The following is a 20,280-nucleotide window of genomic DNA, read 5'->3' as shown; positions in this document are numbered from 1 at the left end:
TAACTATCTAACTCAGTTCTTGGGACCACATGAAATTTAAGTCTCTTACTCCTCTGCCATCTTGCTGAGCTCTAGCAAATAGTGTGTTTCTATGGCTATTAATGTTTTTACAAAATTTTAGGTAATATCTGTTGGCTTCCTGTTATGAATTGATTGTGCTACTTAAGCAAAACAATAATCTTGGCATTTCAATATTTATTTTGCTTTATATATAATTCCATGAATTTTGAACATAGTTTAAAAAATAAAACAGGTAAAAGTGTTCAGATTTTATAAAATAAAATTTTTAGTGAAAATTAAACACTTTATTATAAAATACATCTCTGTTCACTATTTTTCTATGACTTTGATTTTAGCTCTGTCTTCTCCTCCCCCTCTAGTGATGTCCTAGATTTAATTGGGATGTGGCTAGGATTTGGGGGAGAATCTCAGAAGCTTCAGCAAAGTTGCATTGTCCTGAGTGGAGCTCTGCAGGTCTCCACCTCCAGGAAAACCCACTGTTTTATTCAGTAGCTGTAACTAGTAGCAGTTTTGATTTTTATTTCAAATAGCCCAGGAAGTTGGTGTTCTTGGTCACTTTCATTCTCACTGGGGAGATTAGATTAGTTCTCTTCATAGGGCTTCACCCACATTTAATGCATAGCCTTTTTAGTAAAGGAAGGAGTCAGGGGAGTTGCAGGAGCTGAGTAGTCAAAAAGGACTGGCATGGTTAAGACAGTGTTAGGTTTGGTAGATATGGAAAGTCAAGGAAGAGGGCAAGAGGAAGTACTGCTCAGAATGCTGAGAAGCATGAATAAAGCTACTGATCAATGTATGAAATAGTCTATCTTGGTGCTTAGAGATTGCACCGAGTATAGAAATCCAAAAATGGATTTTGTTATTACTACTGTGAAGATGATGAATTAGTTTTCTTATAAATTTTTCTTATACCAAATATGTACTTATCCCCTCATTCTCAATTTGGAAGTTTTATAGAGTCAGCATTCAGAATTTACATCATTATGTCCATAAATGTTATCATGGCTATGCCACACTGTGTTTTATATGTTTATTTCTTAGATGACTTTTTGTTCCCTAGGGTTAATGTTTTCTATTCTTTTTTCTTCTATGTTTTCTGTTGCTTCTTCAAGGCCAGCAAGAGGCAGAGCCAGTCTGCTAGCAACACAGTCTTATAAAGTAAGATTCCTCCTGTTTTTTTTCATATTTTACTAATATTATTTTCTTGATTTAGTGTTTTTATGATCTCTCTGATGTCATTAATTGCTTATACTTTTTAAGTTTATTTCTTCTTAAACTTCCTTTTGTTTTTTGTTTGCTTTAGTTTGTTTTTAATGTTTTAACCTTTCTTTGAATATCTGATGATATTAAACTGATAGTTTTAGGAGTAAGGCACCAAATAGCTGTTTGAAAATTTTGTGTGTGACTAAGAGTTGTTATAAGGTAGCTGCAGTATATGGTTATTGGGTGAGAACTAGACTCTGTCATTGGGAATCTAAATGTTAGTATCTATATGTCTTTTCTCTTAGGTTGCTTCTTTTTTAAAGCTGAAGCCTCCCTTTTCCTTTCTGGTGGTTTATCTGGCTGTCAGCAGATTAGGACCACAAAGGTCTCTTTGTTCAGAGTTGAGGATGTCATAATTCCTTGCTTTGAGTATGACCATATGTTACCCCATAATTTTGCCTGATGTTCCTAGGTCTATAGATCTGTTGTTCAAACTCTCTATAAGTTAACTTGATCTATATCCCTTGTAGGTAAGGGAGAAACAACTTCAGAAAGAACTAGGGGAGTAAGTTTTGAACTTTTGAAGCAAATTATCTACCAGACCTTGTGCTTTCAGCCTCATCTTTCATTCTGGCTTTCAGAGATAATCTGGTGCTTTATAATCAGCACCAGGATTGTACTACCAAAATAAGATTTTCTGTCAAGATGAGAATCAAGTTGATTCTCCCTGGAATCATCTTCTGTAGACAGTTTTCACCTTTTTTTCCATCTGTAAAAGTGTCCTGGGTTTTATTATTAGTTAGTAAATCAAGGGTCCCTTCTCTTCACCACCTCCCTTGAGAATTAAAAAAATAAGGCAGAGTAGATTTATCGACCTGTCCTATCTGAATTCCTCAGGATGTACTTGGATTCATTTTAGGGTTTAGATAAGCGAGTACTGCTGACTGTCCAGATTTAACATTGTATTTATTGACCAAAAATAATTTCTTATGTAATATTAGATGTTTTTCTTAAGAATTCTTAAACAATTCTAGATTTATGGTGCTAGATTCTCTTTGAGAATAGACTTATAATGTACCATCATGTTGCAAACTGTCATTTTATTTTTAATTTTAATTGTTTAAAGTGAACTGCCTGGTTACTTGATATTTAAGTTTCCCCAGAAAAAGACTTTAGAGAATTAGTTGCTTTTCACTCAATAGAGTAAGAGAAAAGATTATCCAAATAATCCAGTATCTGTGACATACAGTGTAGGGTCTACAATATATTCAACTATCAACTTTAATTGATAGTTATAGGCTTCCATAAACTCAGGAAACAGCATTTCTCATCTATTTCACCTGCAGTAATTCTTTCCAAAAATAATTTTTTGCAGCACAGAGCAGCTTCCTCAGAGGATTTAGCCTAGGTTGGTTGCTTTGTGTCTAGTTGAAGTCTTGGGCATGCTCTCTTTAGGGCAATCTCATTAACTTTAATTCCTGTAACAGTGACATTGAGCTTTGAAGACACAGTATTTATTCCATTGTTACTTTAGCTCACATGTCTAAGGTTTTACTTTGCTCAATATGGGTATATATAAATTTTAAACCACTCTATTAAGGCTTATCTCGCTTAGATGATTTTATAGCTAATATACAAAATCTGTAATTTTAAAAACTTATAATCTTTTAATAATCATTAAGTCATTAATAATCAGTACTCTACTGTTTTTACTATTATTAATAATTGCCAGGGATCCCTGGTTGGCTCAGTTTGTTAAGCATCAGCCTTTGGCTCAGGTTGTGATCCTGGGGTCCTGGGATTGAGTCCTGAATTGGGCTCCTTGCTCAGCAGGGAGCCTGCTTCTCCCTCTGCCTGCCACTCCCCTTGCTTGTGCCATCTCTCTCTCTGACAAATAAATAAATAAAATCTTAAAAAAAAATTGCCAGACCTATTTAAAGTTTTGAATCATATATAGCTTTTTTTAAAAAAAATATTTAATTTATTTATTTGGCAGACAGAGATCAAAGTAGGTGGAGAGGGAGGCAGAGAGAGAGGAGAAAGCAGGCTCCCTGCTGAGCAGAGAGCCCGATGTGGGGCTTGATCCCAGGACCCTGAGATCATGACCTGGGCCGAAGGCAGAGGCTTTAACCCACTGAACCACCCAGGCGCCCCTCATATATAGCTTTTAATTTACCTTTATTTTCTAATTTGACACAGAATAACCAGTTTGGATCTTGGAATAGTTAGGTAGTTAATAAAATTCAAGACTTCAACTGATATTGCAGAGATAAATAAGGTTAAATCAGACACAGCCAATCTAACACAAGTGATGTTTAAAAGACCCTAGGATGGACATTACTAGCTGCCTATGCAATAGCTATTTTTCCATTGTTTAATGACAGAATCTAATATAATTAATATATTGATATAATATAATTAAATACTTATCTTAAAGTTGTAATAATTTTGATAATTTTGACTAATATAATTAAATACTTATCTTAAAGTTGTAATAATTTTGATAATTTGACTAAAGAGATACATTCAGAAGTTGCTATGTATGGGAGAAGAGGTTTCTGAAGAAAGGCTTTACTTTAAAGAGGAAAGGGCGCCTTGTTTCTTTGACTTTTTTTGTCTTTTGCCCTTTATTCTTCCTCTTTCTTTCTGCCTAGAATACACATACACTTGGTGGTAGAATAGCCACCTTTGATTGAGAAAAGACTTAGAACCATGAGCAGTTAAAAAATATCTGCAGTGTGTTTTTAAACACTTCTCAGAATGAATTACAGAGTGCCAGACACACCCCTTAACTTTAAAAAGCACTTTTTTCTTTATAGTAAGCAGTTATCGCTTTTTAGAACATTTTTATTATGTGTGTTTTTAAACACTTCTCTAACTGCATTACAGAAGAACTATCATATCCATTCCCTGAAATAACATAGTTCTCAAAGTATTCTTCATGTACAACTTTTATAAACAACTTTATTCCATGTGTTTTTAAATACTATTCTAAATTCATTACAGAATGGCAAACACATCTCTTAACTTAAAAAACACTTTTCTTATGGTAGAAGGTGGGAATTCTTTTATAAACATCATTATTAGAGATCGTGAACACTTTCTTGAGCAGCTAAATCAATTATGGATTAAATCATTCCATATTTTGGTAAGTTGCCGTAGTCAGATTTTCATTGAATCCTGCTGACTGTAATTCCTGAGATATCATCCATAGTCTTTGAGGAGACTGCTTTGCATGTTGCTTACATTCTGTACTGTTGAGTGACAATAACTTCTCTGCCAAACTAGGTCTCAGTGAAAACTGTTTAGTAATATCTGTCTCTCTTGGAAAAAAAAGTGGTTTTGATCCCTTTTATTTTACCAGACTTGAAATTAGTTGAGAATCTTATGTGGCTATAAGAGAAAAGTCAGCTCCCTGCCATAATGCATTCTGTTTTCTGTAGTGTGTGGAAAATCAGAGCTATAGACGTAGAGTGCTTCTTGCATTGAGGAAAATCATAGGGGTTATGTATGTAAGAGGACGTACATGTCTCACCACTTGTCAAATTAGGGCAGTTGCTCAGTAATCACTCTTCCAGTCCTTGGCATTCTCTTCCAGTGGTAAGCCTCAAGTACATCCATTTCAACCATAGCATATGATTAAGTTGATGTTTAAAAACCAGCTAATTATGCATGAATATAAAGTATATGACAATTTAATATTGTGATCCGTTTCCATGAGTTGTACTACCTTTTTTAGGTACTCTTGAAAAGTCTGACAGACTTCAGTGATGATATTTCAGAGTAAGATATACATTGATAATAAGCCAGTTATACCATACTTAGAAGTGTGAATGCATTTCAGGAAATGGCAGCACTAAATGAATCCATGCTGTTACAGTTAACTTGGCATGGTCTGTTTGGAATTGCATCCACACCATCATTTATTCAAATCAATCAGGATGCTCTTATGGGTGTATTGGTTGATGACTTTGTGTTTCTATATTTTTTAGAATTATTCTATTTGTGGATTTTGCCATTACTATTTAGAATTGTTCTATTGGTGGATTTTGTTAGCACTAATGTATTATGTACTTCAATGGGAGAACACACTTGATAGATTCATAGCCAAACTGGCATTTTATTTTATTTTATTTTATTTTATTTTTCTTTATTTATAAAGAGAGAGTGACTGTGTATGGCAGGGAGGGGCAGAGGGAGAGGGCTGGAGAGAATCTCAAGCAGGCTTCTTGCTCAGTGTGGATCCGGACACTGGGATCAATCTCACAACCCTGAGATCATGATCTGAGCCAAAATGAAGAGTCAGGCACTTGGGGCACCTGAGTAGTTCAGCTGGTTAAGTGTCTGACTCTTGATTTCAGCTCAGGTCATGATCACAGAGTCGTGAGATCAAGCCCAACATCAGGCTCTGCACTGAGCGTGGAGAAGTCTGCTTGAGATTCTCTCTATCCCTTTCCCTTTGTGCCACCCACCAACTCCACTTGCCCTCTCTGTCTTTAAAAAAAAAAAAAAAAAAAAAAATTGGATGCTTAACTGACTGAGCCACCCAGGTGCTCCAAGTGACATGTTAATGCAATCCATGCTATAACTGATTGCTTATTCTTTGCCAAATAATCAATGTATCTTCAGGTAATAGAATGTATTAGCACTAAAAGAGACCTTTGTGGAGTAAAGGAAAGAGATTAGAAATTGCAGCAAAGGGGCTAAGCATTTATTTGCATGAGAGTAAATTCTGCCATATTGGCTGATCAGTACTATGAAGAATCATAACATAACTGTACTAAATAAAGTACTGCTGTAGTCATTCAAATTCACTTAATATTTTCTTTAAGATTTTATTTATTTATTTGACAGAGATCACAAGCAGGCAGAGAGGCAGGCAGAGAGAGAGGAAGGGAAGCAGGCCCACTGCTGAGCAGAGAGCCCGATGCGGGACTCGATCCCAGGACCCTGAGATCATGATCTGAGCCGAAGGCAGCGGCTTAACCCACTGAGCCATCCAGGTGCCCAAATTCACTTACTATTTTAAAAAAGAATTTTCTCATCCCTTTTGCTAAGACCCTTTTAAAAATTCTAAAATCGTACCCTTTAATTTAATTTATGATTAGTATATCTGACTATATTTTTACTCAGTAATTAATTTTGTCTTTAACGACAGACTTGATCCTCTTCTAGCAGAAGAGCTAGTGGCAAGATTACTCTCCTGCTATAAACAGCTACAACACTGGATGAAGTCCATGATGCACCATTTTTGGGGATGGTACTACAGGCAGTACCAATCTTTGGAAAAAGGGAAACCTACAAAGGGTATTCTAGGTTCACTGTGTCTTTCTGCCTGAACACTTTCACTATTAAAGAGCAGAGATGGATCCTGAGCAGAGCCAGTGTCAATGAGCTGAATAGGTAGAGAGTTGAGACTGCTCAAGAATTTGTTAGAGGAAGAGCTTTATGGAGTAGAGCTCCAGAAGTCAGCAGTGGGACATAGAGGACATAGTCCTCTATGAGGATATTGCTGCCTCTGTGCAGGGCAAGACTGTGGCTAGCTGAGAACATCTGCTGCAGGGCTGATAGCTGAAGGGAGGTACCAAAGGTTACGCAGTGGCATGTGTTCATGACTAGTGAGAGGGACCTTGGGAAACACCTTATCCATTTAGCCGGTACTGCAGAAAGGCCCTATTTTAGGAATAACTGCTAGAAAATAAAGAACACATTCCAGGACTAAGGATAAAGCCAAAACAGGCCCTCTTTAAAACAAACTAAAACAAACCCTTTATGATCAAGAAGACCTGCCAGTAGTTTAACTGCCAGCCAGATCAGGACTGGACACCCTTTAAAGGAAGATAGTATCATGCAAATGATTCAGTCTAAACTAATGAGTGAGGAAAGTAGCTGTGGGAGGAGGAGTCAAGGCTTGAACACAGAAGTGGCCTTGTGTGAGATGTTGGTCCAGAGAAAGAAGGTGATTGAAAGGCGTGACACAACAGGGGTTGGCACCTTCTTGAGGAAGGTGACTGATTTGGAAGTGGCCCACATCAGCCATCCTGGACTGATGGAGATTTAAGATCCTGTCACATAGTTGATGACTCTTGAATGGGGCTTCTAGGTGAAAGACATGTGGCAGTTGTTGCAGCTTTTCATACATTTAATTTTTTTCAAATAAAAAAAACCCCTAATATTAAAACAACATGAAACCACAACTTTTTTGATAATATTAGATCTGATGCAACACAGTGGTATAAATTCTAACTCTCAAGTCTTCTTCCCCCCCCCCCCATGCCATCATGTTATGAAATAGCTGTGTGCCTTTGTTCTGGATGAGCATGAATTTTAATATTTAGATCTTAGAAATACATCAGTGTTGTAGAGGTGTGAGAACCTGGCAGATACATACATATATTAATATTTGTTCTAAGTAATGGGTCACTAAATCCAATAATTTATTCAGGCCTAGAACTTGGGAGCCAGTAAACTTACAATCAAAATTAAGGCACATTTAATGACCAACAATTGGGAAATGCACATGTATTCAAATTCATAACAGACTGATACCCAAGTGCTTATCAATGCTTGTAAACAAAGCTGGGAAATACAAAGGAGGTTTTTCTTAGAGGTTTCTAAGCCCTTGGGAGGTGTTCCAAAACTTGACTGAAGTCACTGGCAGGAAGTATAAGCTCTTGAAAAACTACTTGATGCTGCTCCAAGGGCCATTTTAGGTTATTGGGGCTTATCCAGAATAATCTCCTGAAGTGACCTGTGAGATATGTGGTGCCCTGTAGTGCCTTTTCTGAGCATTTGAACAGCTTTCTCCTATACAAAAAATCTTATGCCACTTGACAATGTGGAGGCAATGATGATGCCTGTGGTGGTGTGTATGGGCAGGGACTTTGTAGGATGTTGAGAACAGTGTAATTTTATTAGGATCACTGCAGAATGATTTGCCTTTACTGGAACCCAGCAGATAGAAATTAGGTATCAAGTTTTCCTTGTTGACTTCTTCATCTCTTTATGTGCTGAAACTCTAGTGCACTGTTCAAAAACTCATACGAAGACTGCCACTAGGGGCAAAGTAGCTGAAGACTGCCACTGCCACTAGGGGCAAAGTAGCTGAAAAATTGCTGGGGAAACAAAACACATTTTGATGATAATATGTGGAAAACAGAAGATAGAAGGAAAGATAGAAGACAGAAGATAAGGAAAAGAAGAAAATAGGATCAAACAATAAATGGTACTAACATTTTGTTTCAATATTTCAGAACATGTATTTTATTTTCATTTTAAGTCCAATATTTATATCATGAATTCTTAAAATAATTATAAATTGTACTTGGTATACAGTATGTGATTCATACCTATCATGAAGGTAATGCTTAATGTTTATGAAAAGTTAACTCTATAATATGTAAGTAAACAATGACACCCTAGTTACCCTAGTGGGCTTCAAGTCATCTTTTGATTATTTTTCTTTATTTCAACTTCAGGGGCAATAAATTGTGTTATTCATTATCACTGGCTCATGATTTGTTTGCATTATCATTTTGCCTTAATCTAAAAAAGAAGTTGTTTTTGAATAAACAGGATGGCTACACTATCCTGCTTGTTTTCTTAATCACCTCAGTTATGTTTATGCTCAGGATTCTTTGATTCCTGTCTATCTGTATGCTAAATCAAGACCTTGTATGGTACTGTATACATAATCCTAATGTTCTAGACCAAACAGCATGTGACTATAAGGAAAGACAGCACTTTCTTTTTAAAGTGTAATGGGATGCATTCCCATTGTATTGAGTGCTTGCTAATAGCATCCTCAAAATGTCTCCCATTTATTTCTGAGTTTCCTTTGGAAGCAATATCTCATGGGCCCTAAGTTAGCTATCAGAAGAATTTATCATGACACAGTGTCCTTGTTCTCTGCTCCTTCTACTTCGTTTCTCACTTTCTATTTTCTACAGAGCTACTTATAGAGACTTCACTGCTATCGGTACCCAGAATAAGAGCACCAGGGCACAGGTCTAAAGCCAAAGTTACTGTTTCAGTTGATTCCAAACTTCTAATCTTCAAGACACCTGAGCAGTTCATAGTTCCACGTGAAGTATGGTGTGATGGTTAATTTTATGTGTTTACTTGACTGGGCCGTTAGATGCTCAAAAGCCCAAACATTATTTCTGTGTATATGTCTGAGGGTGTTTCTAGAAGATATTAGCAAGTGAACTGATGGACTTAGAGAAAAGCAGATTGCCTTCCCTAATGTGGGTGGACATCATCAAATTCACTGAAGGTCTGGATAGAAAAAAATGACAAGGAAGGTTGAATTTACTACTTGAGTACCTGATTACTTGAACCAGGACATTGCTCTTCTCCTGTGCTTGGTGCTTCTGATTCTCAGGTCTTCAGACTCAGGCTGGCTCTCTGGCTCTCAGGCCTTTTAATTATACCACCAGCATTCTTTCCAGTCAGATGGCAGAATGGAACTTCTCTGCATTTGTAACCCTGTGAATCAGTACCTTATATTTCATCATATATATATACACACACACATACATATATATATAGTATATGTATATATATAGATACATATATATGTAAAATAGTATTTTATATATAATTAAATATATACATTATATATAATTACATTATATATATACATTATATACATTATATATATACATTATATATAATTAAATATATATTAATTATATTATATATAATTAAATATATTATTAAATATATTATAATATATACATTATATATAATTAAATATATAAATATATTTAATGATATGAATATATTTAAATATATATATATATTTTTTTAAGAAAGATTTTATTTTTTTATTTGACTGACAGAGCTAGAGATAGAGTAGGCAGAGAGGCAGAGAGGCAGGAAGAGAGAGAGGAGGAAGCAGGCTCCCTGCAGAGTGGAGAGCCTGGTGCAGGGCTCGATCCCAGGACCCTGGGATCATGACCTGAGCCAAAGGCAGAAGATTTAACCCACTGAGCCACCCAGGCCCCCATATATATATATATATATGTATTTTTAATATTCCCTACTATTTCTGTTTTTCTGGAGAACCTTGACTAATACATAAGGGAGCTGGTTTCTTTCCCTACTCTGTACTCCATCCTGATACCTGGATCCAAAGCAGTTTTACTAGTGTCCTACACCTAAATATATTGTCAGATTCTGCCTCATTCTCTCTGTCCATAGAAGTTCCAAGGTAATCACAGAAAGTAGATCGGGGCTAAATGCCATGTCATCCCCTCTCTGTCCTCCTCTGTTCTAATGCCCTGACTCTAGTCAAAGTTTTTGCATCCTTGTACAGTTACAAAATAAAAAAATATTGTATGCTTGTTAATGCATATAAATGGGTACCAGTACCTAGAGCATAGGGAGACTTTAATACTAGTGGCTTCTAGCTATTAGTGTAGCTTCTACCTTCTAGCTATTCGACTAGCTACTCAGTTTCATGTCAACTAGCTAAAAAATTGCTGTTACAAATTTTTTCAAAGTCTCATTTAGCAGTTCACAACCTAAAGCAAAGTTTAATTTATAGAGCAAGAGAAACAAACTCTAATTTGTCATTTTTAGGGAAAATGTAATGCCCTGACAATACATCCAGAAGAACATAGGGTTCCTGTATCTCTGTGCAGGATTATACTTCAATAGGAGTTATGAGAGAAAGCAAATAATGAATACAGTAGGTTTCTGGCCAGTATTGAGAACATATGTATAACTTAGAGCAAGGCTGTAAGGATTTATTTCCCTCAGCTGAGAACATGGGCCTGCCTTGGATTGCTTTTGGGGCTCACTGGCCATGCGAATAGCTTCTGCAATGAGAAGAATCCAATTGGTGCAGGTATCATTTTCTTGAGATTAGAAGGAGATACCTTGACACATAATGGTGGACATCATATATAATGTGGACAATTGCAAAATGGCCGGGATAGGCATAAGCAGCACTGTCACACCATTACCACTGGTTGCTTCAGGAGTCTGAGCCAGAGGGAGAAAAATGGCCAGTACTACCTGGTGGTTGAGAAGAGCTTGTCCATGAGCACAATGCTGTCTCTTTACTGATGATTTTTTTCTCAAGATTCTTTGACACTGGGAGGAGGTTTTTGGCTTTACATAGTTTTCTCTAGGTCAGATTTCACTTAGGACATTGCTAAGAACGAGAAGCCAAATAAAACTGGAGACACTTGGCATGGTCTTCTGAAATTTTTGAGTTCGTTTGTGATTGAAGCCACAAAAGAAAATGGAAACAGGATATTCAACAAATGACATCATACACATCAGATTTGCTGACATTTTTTCTGATACCCTGAAGTAGGAGGAATTTACAACTGTGTCATTTTTCTTTCAGTATAAAATCAGATGACACTACTTTTATTTTTCTGTGCTACCAAACACTGGTTTTCTAATTTATGTACAAACTAAAACTATCAAAAAGAATGTTCTAATTTTTGAGTTACTTTTAAAAATGTCAGGGACCATAGACACTTTCAAAATGGTGAGAATTTCTTCAATGAGAAAGCCTTCGACTAGGAGCAAAAAACATCTTAGCTTTTTATACCCCAATGAAACATCAACAGGCTTGGCTACCATCTGGATTTCCTACTTTGAAGAAGCCACATCATTTTGACTTTTCATTGCTTTTGACATTAGGATGTACTGGTATCAAAGACCCAGTCAACAATCTTAAAAAGAATTCTGTTTATTATGAATGATGCCAGTTTCTTCAAAGTCAGATTATTTATTTTTTTTCAAAGCCAGGTTTTTCAGTCATTGTCTTTTCAAGAAATTGTCACAAATTCAAGCATAATATAAAGTTTTTGAATACCAAAAAGTTTGCTGCATTTTTAAGTGTTTCACTAAACTTTAAACAGAAGGTTTATTTGTTTTGAGAGAACAAAAAAGCCCAAGTGACAAAAAAAGTTGACAGGGAAAAATGTATTTGTAGATTGGCTCACTGTCAGATGATTTGGATCAAGAAAGGAGGGAAGATCTGATTTAAGATACTTACATTGCCTGTCAATGATATTGAAAAGAAGGAGCTCTTTTGGCCATGTTTTCATATCATGAGAGGTAGACAGAGTTGACAAATATACAAACTTTCTAATTCCAGGCCTAGTGCTTCTAGAGCCTGGAGGTGAGACTGACAGTCCTGTCATTTTATACATTGGCAGAAATCTTTGAATATATCCAAGTACTGAAAAACTTCTTTGAAAGTTACCCCTGCTTCAATGACCTTAACATCAAAATATGGATTTATTTTATTTTCTCATTGAAATAGACAGGATCAGTGATGCAGTGCTTGCCAAAGGTGACCTTATTGACTGGTGGAAATGATGTGACTAGAGTTTCTTCAAAAGGACTTGGAAAGTGTTTTGTTTCTTCACACAATCCTATCCTGGACTGGCAAAGAGAGTAATAGTTATTCTAATTCTAATTCTGGTAATATGGCAGTGCTGTCTTATATAGTAAGCTAGGTTTTTTCACTTCCTCCTGCTTTCAAACTACAACAAAGTCATAAATCTGTTGAATATCCAAGATATTGATGTATTAAAGTAAACTAAAACTTTTACATCAGGTTTCTTACTGAAATTTGCTTTAGAGCCAGATTAGTGTTCTTTTTATTTAGCCAATGCAAGTCATTGTCTTTTATTTCAGAAAGTGACTTTTAATTTTTTCATGAAAAAATTAGGGAATTATTTATTCATAAATTTCAAAAATTTTATTCATATAAAAATTTATTAAAAATTTTATTCATATGAGAATAAAATCAATTCCAAATAAGATAAAATTTACACAAAGTTATGTATATGTTCTAATGTTCACTATGCTGAGGAAGGGACTCTGGCTTGCATAAGTGTTAAAAAGGAATCTAGTCACCCTCAGAAGATGAAAAACTACTATACACCCCAAATGATAAAAACAATTAAATTCTCTCTAAGAAGTTTCAGCTTTAGTATTGTGTAAGTTTGTTTCAGAATACAGAATTAGAATCAGACTTTAGTAGTAACTTAATCTTTATTTGGTCTAATACCAAAACAAATATTGAAGTATTATATCATTAGGATTGCTGTAACAAAATGACATACACTAGGTGGCTTAAATAACAAATATATATTCTCACATTTTGGAGTCTAAAGCCTTAAGTTCAAGGGTTGTTTTCATTCTAAGATGTCTTTCTCTGGCTTGCAGATGGCTGCTTTCTTGTGTCCTAACATGGTCTTTTTTCTGTGTTTGCTTCTTGATGTGCCCTAACATGATCCTTCTCCTGGTGTCTTTCTGTGTGTCTAAATTTCTTCTTATGACAGCAGTAAGTTTGGATTAAGGCCCACCCTGAGGACCTCATTTTGACTTCACCATTTTTTTTTTTTAAGACCTTGTCTCCAAATACACTCACATTCCCAGGTACTGGGGGTTAGTATCTAAACATATGACTTTTGTGAGGATTCAGTTCAGCTCATAACAAGTATATTCTCATTGCAAGGGGGGGTGGCTTAATGAAGAGGGGAGAGAATTTAGGTCAGTCTCCAATCATGGACTTCTTTGGATAGGAGAGAAGAGAAGTTCATTTATGGTATTAATCAGGATGCTAGAGATACAAAACTAGGTCAAAGAAAAATCGAAGAAAAATGATAGGAGTGAAAAAAATCAAGACCTTCATGGAGGTTTAATTGGTCATGTCAAATGACGAAAAATCAGATATGATAAATGTAACAATTGTCCACTCTCTGAGAAATGTCATAATAAAAAAAAAAACATGAGCATTGTGGAAAATAATTTCAAAACAACTTGGTTTTCCTTTTGTTTGCCTAATATTATAGAGTAAATTTATAATCACATTCTTTATTCTGTTTCATCTATTTCTCTCAGTATTACTGCTCTTATAGCACCTTTTCAAAAAATGTTCTCCCAAATTTCCTCCACCATCTTTAGCTCTTTACCTTTCGGCCTGTATTCCTACCTCTTCCTTCCTGATTCTCCATCATAAAATCCCAAAGAAACTCATCTGGCAAGAAAGAATCTTCTCTAGAGGGAAGGTAAGAGAAACAGGGCAAAACTATACATCTTTGGTTGGAGAAGGAAAAGCCTAATAATTCTCATCAGGTAATTGTTTTGTATTTGTCACATGAAGAATATAGATTTTGAAAATGTAGGATTTGTTACTGGCCTCCTCAACAGTGACTTTAGTGAATGGGATCAGAGGCTACGTTAGAATGGATAGATTCATGTTGGTAATGAGGCTGTGAAAAAGAGCACAGATTACTCCTTTAAGATGTTAACTCTGAAGGAATGCATAAATAGAGCAATAGAGAGAATCTAGAGGGACATTCAGAGGAAAAGTTTATGATTAGGAAAATTTATGCAGATTTGGATTCTGAAGAAAAGAGTACAGTGAGAAGGAGAAGGAGGGTATAGGTTTGGGTAGAAACAGAATATTTGATAGATCACAGTCCCTTAGGATATAAGAAATAGCTAATCTGAGAAGATCTGAATTACAGATACATTTCTAATCAGGACATTGATGCACTTAATGCATAGTTGACTATATTTTTCAGGGAAAAAGAAAGGTTTCCGTAGAGGCAAGAGTTGTGAAGGTTTAGAATATTTGGGGAGACTAATAAGAGAGGGAATAAAAAATTTTGATTCTGAAGAATTTTAATTTTGAAAGTAGAAAAGGAAATGACTTCAACAATCTTAGTGCAAGAGTTACTTTTCTGTTCCTATAACTAGCAGATAATGATTTTTGAGTAAGAACTATAAAGCTGAACTACATTTTCATCATGAAGATGTATTTTCAATGTATAGCTTCTTAAATTAAGCTGTTTCAGTTTGAAAACCAAGGAGGTATCCTAAGGCTCAGGAGATCTCCCCCTCTGCCCCCCTTTTTCCATTGTTGCAAACTACCAAACGTGCTAACATTCACTGCCATAACAGTTGTGAGAATGTCTCATTTCCTTCAAGTGTAGGCAAATGGGATGTGTGCTGTATTTTATTTTTATGGTCCTACTTTCAGGCAGTGTCAGCTGTTTTTAGATTGACAATAAAAATCCTTATTGCTGGGAGAATTATATTTCACAAGTTTCTACTCTCAGTTTTTCCATTTCCTTTGTAGAGCTGTTTGGCAAGGAGAGAGAGAGTGAGAGAGAGTGAAAGCAAGAGAACATGAGAGAAGAGGGCAGAGGGATTTGAATAGCTATATTAGAATTTAAGCATCCAGTGTCTTTATTTTTTAAAAGAATTTATTTATTTATCTGAGAGAGAGAGAGAGAGCATGAGAAGGGAGAGGGTCAGAGGAAGAAGCAGACTCCCCACCAAGAAGGGAACCCGATGTGGGACCTGATCCCAGATCCCATGATCCAGGATCATATCCTGAGCCAAAAGCAGATGCTCAACTGAGGCACTCAGGTTCCCAGGAATCCAGTGTCCTTAATGGAGAGTGGGGCACAAGCTGCAGATGCAGTCAAATTAATTTTTTATTCTCTTTATTGGTTCCTCAGTGTTGCAAGAAATATGGTTAAAGAGTAGTTTGTTCTCATAGCTACTACTGATATCAGAGTAATGCTATTCTGTAAAGTTCAAGTACATGGTTATGATTTTTTGGGGATATGATTTTATCTTTTGGCATAAAGGGTACTATCAGATATAAATAAGACTTTACTCACTTTTAGGCTTTTTGGAATCTCAAGCAATACATTTGAAATTATCTGTATTCTACATCATTCTTGAATCAGTTGGTGTATCCATTAGCACCTATTTCTTGAATGTGTCTTTTATACCAGGTCTTATGCTGGGGGCTTGAACACAAAGAACTGAATTCATAAATCTGTTCTTCTTCCCATGGTGCTTTCAGTCTAGCCGACATTTCCTCCAAAGGATAGCTTTGCATATTACATGTTTGATATGGGGAGTTAATCTGGGGAAGCAAGTCAAAAGAATCCTCTATGTGTCATCAGAGTACCAGCCCAATGTTGTAGGTGAAAGATTGGGACTATAATAATTAAAATAGCTACACTTACAAAATTGTGTGCAAAGAGGAACTTGCTGTTCTTGGTACTTTATATACATTGATCCCCTAATGAACACTTTGAGGTAGTATTACAGTTCTCATTTTACAAACGAATTAAATAAGTTGCCAAAAGTAATTTCCAAGTGGTAAAGAGAGATTTTACCCCAGGTACTCTGACTATAGATGTTATGCTCTTTACTGCTTTACTATATATTACATTGGCATATTAAACACATACAATTAAAGAATGAAAAAATTACAAGTAGCAGGGCAGTGGTTCTCAACTGAGAGAGGCTGTTTTTTACAGGACATTTGGCAGCATTTGGAGACATTTTTGGTTGTTATAACTGGAGGAATGCTAATGTATCTAGTGAATGAAGGCCAGGGATGCTTCTGCATATCCCACAATGCACAGGATAACCTCCCCTAGCTAACAATTATCTGATTAAAAATATAAATAGTTCTAAGATTGAAAAACCCTTCCTGAGAGAGTGCAATTTGTAAACAAGGCCCCAGAGAAGGAATGTGACATCCCAGAATCACCAGATTAATTTACAGTCTTCTGAGTCCTAACCAAGCATCCCCCCCCCCTTTTTTTTTCTGTTCTTGGCTATGTTGCACCATGGTGCATCTCAAGGTTTCTGGGTGCTGGGTTCTTTGCAAGTGTTCAGTGAGTGCTGCACTTTAGTTCATGCAGGGAGAGAGCCGGGCTAATCAGTAGAATCTAAAAGTTCACATTTTCCCTCACACATTCCTGTCTTCCTTTTCTTTTTCCTCTGGCCATCCATGATTCCTCACATACATGCTTTCCTATTGTCTGTCATTGGCTGCCCAGTGCCCTCCCTGTACATATGCTCTCTTTTCTCTGTAGTATTCCCAATCCAAAACTACCTTTTCTTTTTTCAGTTCCTTTCATCAAAAAATCTCTCCCATGAATTTTAACTTTGGGAAAAATCTGAGTAAACACAATTAACCTAAGTTGAAATGTTTGGTAATCATCCCGCCCCCCCCCCCCATCCTTTCCTGGAATGTTTACTTTCTACCTAATGATTATTTGAATTCATGTGGGGAAAACAGTGTAGTTGGGAAGCTTTCTTGTTGTCCCTTGAATTATACTGTGATTATGTCATCCCTAGGTAACATTTGTGTTGGAAGTAAGCACTTATAGCCTTGTTATTTCTTCCAGGTCTGAGGGAGTAAGCATCTCTGCTTTCCTTTCCAGTCTCTCCCTCAGCCAAAATTGTTTGGTGTCCCAGGAAACAAACCATTCTGATTGGTATGCAATAACCAATTGGGAATGCACTTGTAATCTATTACAGACTAAATGTTTATGTCCTTCCCTCGGCTCCCAAATGTATGTGTTGAAGTCCATTCCCCAGTGTGATGATATTTAGAGGTGGTGCCTTTGGGAGGTTTTTAGATACTGATGAGGTCAGGAGTGTTGGGCTGTCATAATGGGATTATTGTCCTTTTAAGGAGAAGGAAGACAAGAGCTCTTGTCCTAGCTCTGCCATGTGAAAAGACACCAGTTTGCAAAAGAAGAAATCTCTCAGCAGAAAATGCATTTGTTTATACCTTGATCTTAGACTTACCAGCTTCCATAAATGTGAGAAATAAATATGTGTTGTTAAAGCCACCCACTCTATGACATTTTGTTTATAGCAGTCCAAGCTAAGACATTATCCAAGGGGTTTAGTCACCTTAAGGAATACCTAGTGCTCCTTTCTAGACAAATCAGGGGACTGAATCATAGGTGTTCCCTGGTATATGGATCTGAGTAAGTTGTGACATACTTTTGAATCTCCTCTGCTCTACTACGAGAGCCATAGATGATTTATTTCATTTATAAATACCCCCCACAAGTCATCCTGTGACTAACTAGGTAAACATTGGCCTTTCTGATTCCCTGGGCTGTATATTCAATTGAGGCAAAATCCTGGCTGAGAAAACTCTTATATTGGCAGCCACCTCTCATTGAATCTATTAAGTCACAGAGTTAAATCCTGTGACATCTGGGCAAGGTTAGGATAACTGAGCCATTAGTAAGGTGAAAGTAAAATTTACTGTTAGCACCACTTTTGCCCCAGTTATGCCTAAATATCTGGTCGTATTTCTCGTACTTTATTGAAGTGTTGTTTAATGCAATTTTGTTTTATTTAATTATGAATTTTAACTTTGTTAATATGTGTATTAACTTATTTTTTTTAAAGATTTTATTTATTTATTTGACAGAGATCACAATTAGGCAGAGAGGCAGGCAGATGGAGAGAGACAGAGGAGGAAGCAGGCTCCCTGCTGAGCTCCATCCCAGGACTCTGGGATCATGACCTGAGCTGAAGGCAGAGGCTTTAACTCACTGAGCCACCCAGGTGCCCCAATATGTGTATTAACTTATTTTGATTGTATGCCATGATCCTGTAAATTCTTCCAGGTAAAAGTCTTAGAGGGAATATGACATTAAGATACTTAAAAAAAAAAAGATTTTCTCTAGTTATTTGAGAGAGAGAAAGTACAAACAGTGGGGAGGAGCAGAGGGAGAAGCAGACTCCCCACTGAGCAGGGAGTCTGACATAAGGCTCCATCCCAGAACTGATCATGACCATACCCAACTGAGCCACCCAGGTGTCCCTACTTTTTTTTTTTTTTAATCGAGTATCTACATTTGGGACTTAGAGTGGTTTTCCTTTAGGCAGATAAGTCATTTGTGTTCTGTGGTGCTGATATGGAGACAGAGGAGATATAAAGATAAATTGAAGAACTGTCAGTTGTTGAACTGTCTACAAAAGCAAAAGAGTGACACCAATAAACATTAACAGGCTGGAGTTGAAGCTCCAGATGCTTAATAAATATTTGTCTTTGAATGACATGCACCATTGATAGATGTGCATATATATATATATGTTCTATACTCCTTTGATTGCCATTTCAATTATAATTCCAATTTTACAAGGTATTTTATTTTATCATGAGCTTGAAGAAATCAGGCTTGAGCCTCAGTTTCTTCTTGTGTTTTATATAATGTTTTTCTATATATTATATTAATATGTAATATTTACATATTAATTTATAATTATGTATTTATATATAATACTTATATATTAATAATTAAATATATAATTTTATATATTACATTTTTTGGTATATTACTTTATTTGAGGTTCCTTTGCTGGCTATCAGCAACATGAGGTTTTGCTAATATAATAGGCACAGAGTGAACTCTATAGTCGTCATATAAAAAAGTTCAAAGTTGAATTAATGATGATCTTTAAGATTTATGTTATGGTTATTTTACCCTCTTGTTTGACTCTTTCTTATCTGTTTTCAAATGGAAGTGTTATAGTGCAGTGTAATCTTGTATATTAATGCATGTTAATGGGGGACAAACTCAAACCTTTCTATTATTCCTTGGATGCAGGTTGAGGTATCATAGTAAACTGAGCCTTAGTACTAGTCCTGTTGTTAACTACCTGTGAACCTTGAAGCAGGTCATTCTGTCTCTGCTTCTTGATTCCATGTATACAATACAATATCTTGTTTCTTTTTATTTTTTACTCTGTTTAGAAAAGTAAATATATGCTCATTGTATAAAATGCAAATGCAAAAAGGTGTAATAAAAGAAGAAAAATGAAATTCACACACATACACACATTTGCAAATACATATGTTTTTACAAACATGATAAATGTATATATAAATTTTATTTTTCTTAAGATCTCCTTAAGACATATCAATGAATAGGCATCTCCACTGTTAAAGGATACTGACCATCCCATTTAATGAACTCTGTTTCACTGATGAAACATTTAGGTTCATTTTTTGTTGTTGCTGTTTGTTTTGTTTTGTTTGCTGTTTGTTTTGTTTTATTTTGTTTGATTTGTTTTTTGCTATTGCAAGCAACACTACTATAAGTATATCTTTACATCCACATTATAATCTCTATTTAGAATGAACTTCTAGGAATGGGCTTGTTGGATTAAAGAATATTTATATTTAATATTTCACTGCTGCCATCATGTTGTTCCCCCACAAAGATGTTCATGTTC

The 20,280-nt window shown here is 35.9% G+C and overlaps 1 long non-coding RNA gene across 1 annotated transcript in view; it reads left to right on the top strand.

Annotated features, from left to right (window-relative positions):
* The first annotated feature begins 1,131 nt into the window (after positions 1-1,131).
* The window catches only part of LOC309866452, a 137,356-nt gene continuing 118,207 nt past the window's right edge, over positions 1,132-20,280 (top strand). Inside the window, exon 1 of the long non-coding RNA XR_014312695.1 lies at positions 1,132-1,176. This is a non-coding gene — a long non-coding RNA (uncharacterized lncRNA). The remainder of the gene's footprint in view (positions 1,177-20,280) is intronic.

Source organism: Mustela nivalis, assembly GCF_964662115.1.
Source record: "Mustela nivalis genome assembly, chromosome: 6".
In the NCBI taxonomy this organism is placed as follows: domain Eukaryota; kingdom Metazoa; phylum Chordata; class Mammalia; order Carnivora; family Mustelidae; genus Mustela; species Mustela nivalis.
This window is presented reverse-complemented; position numbering and strand designations above follow the sequence as displayed.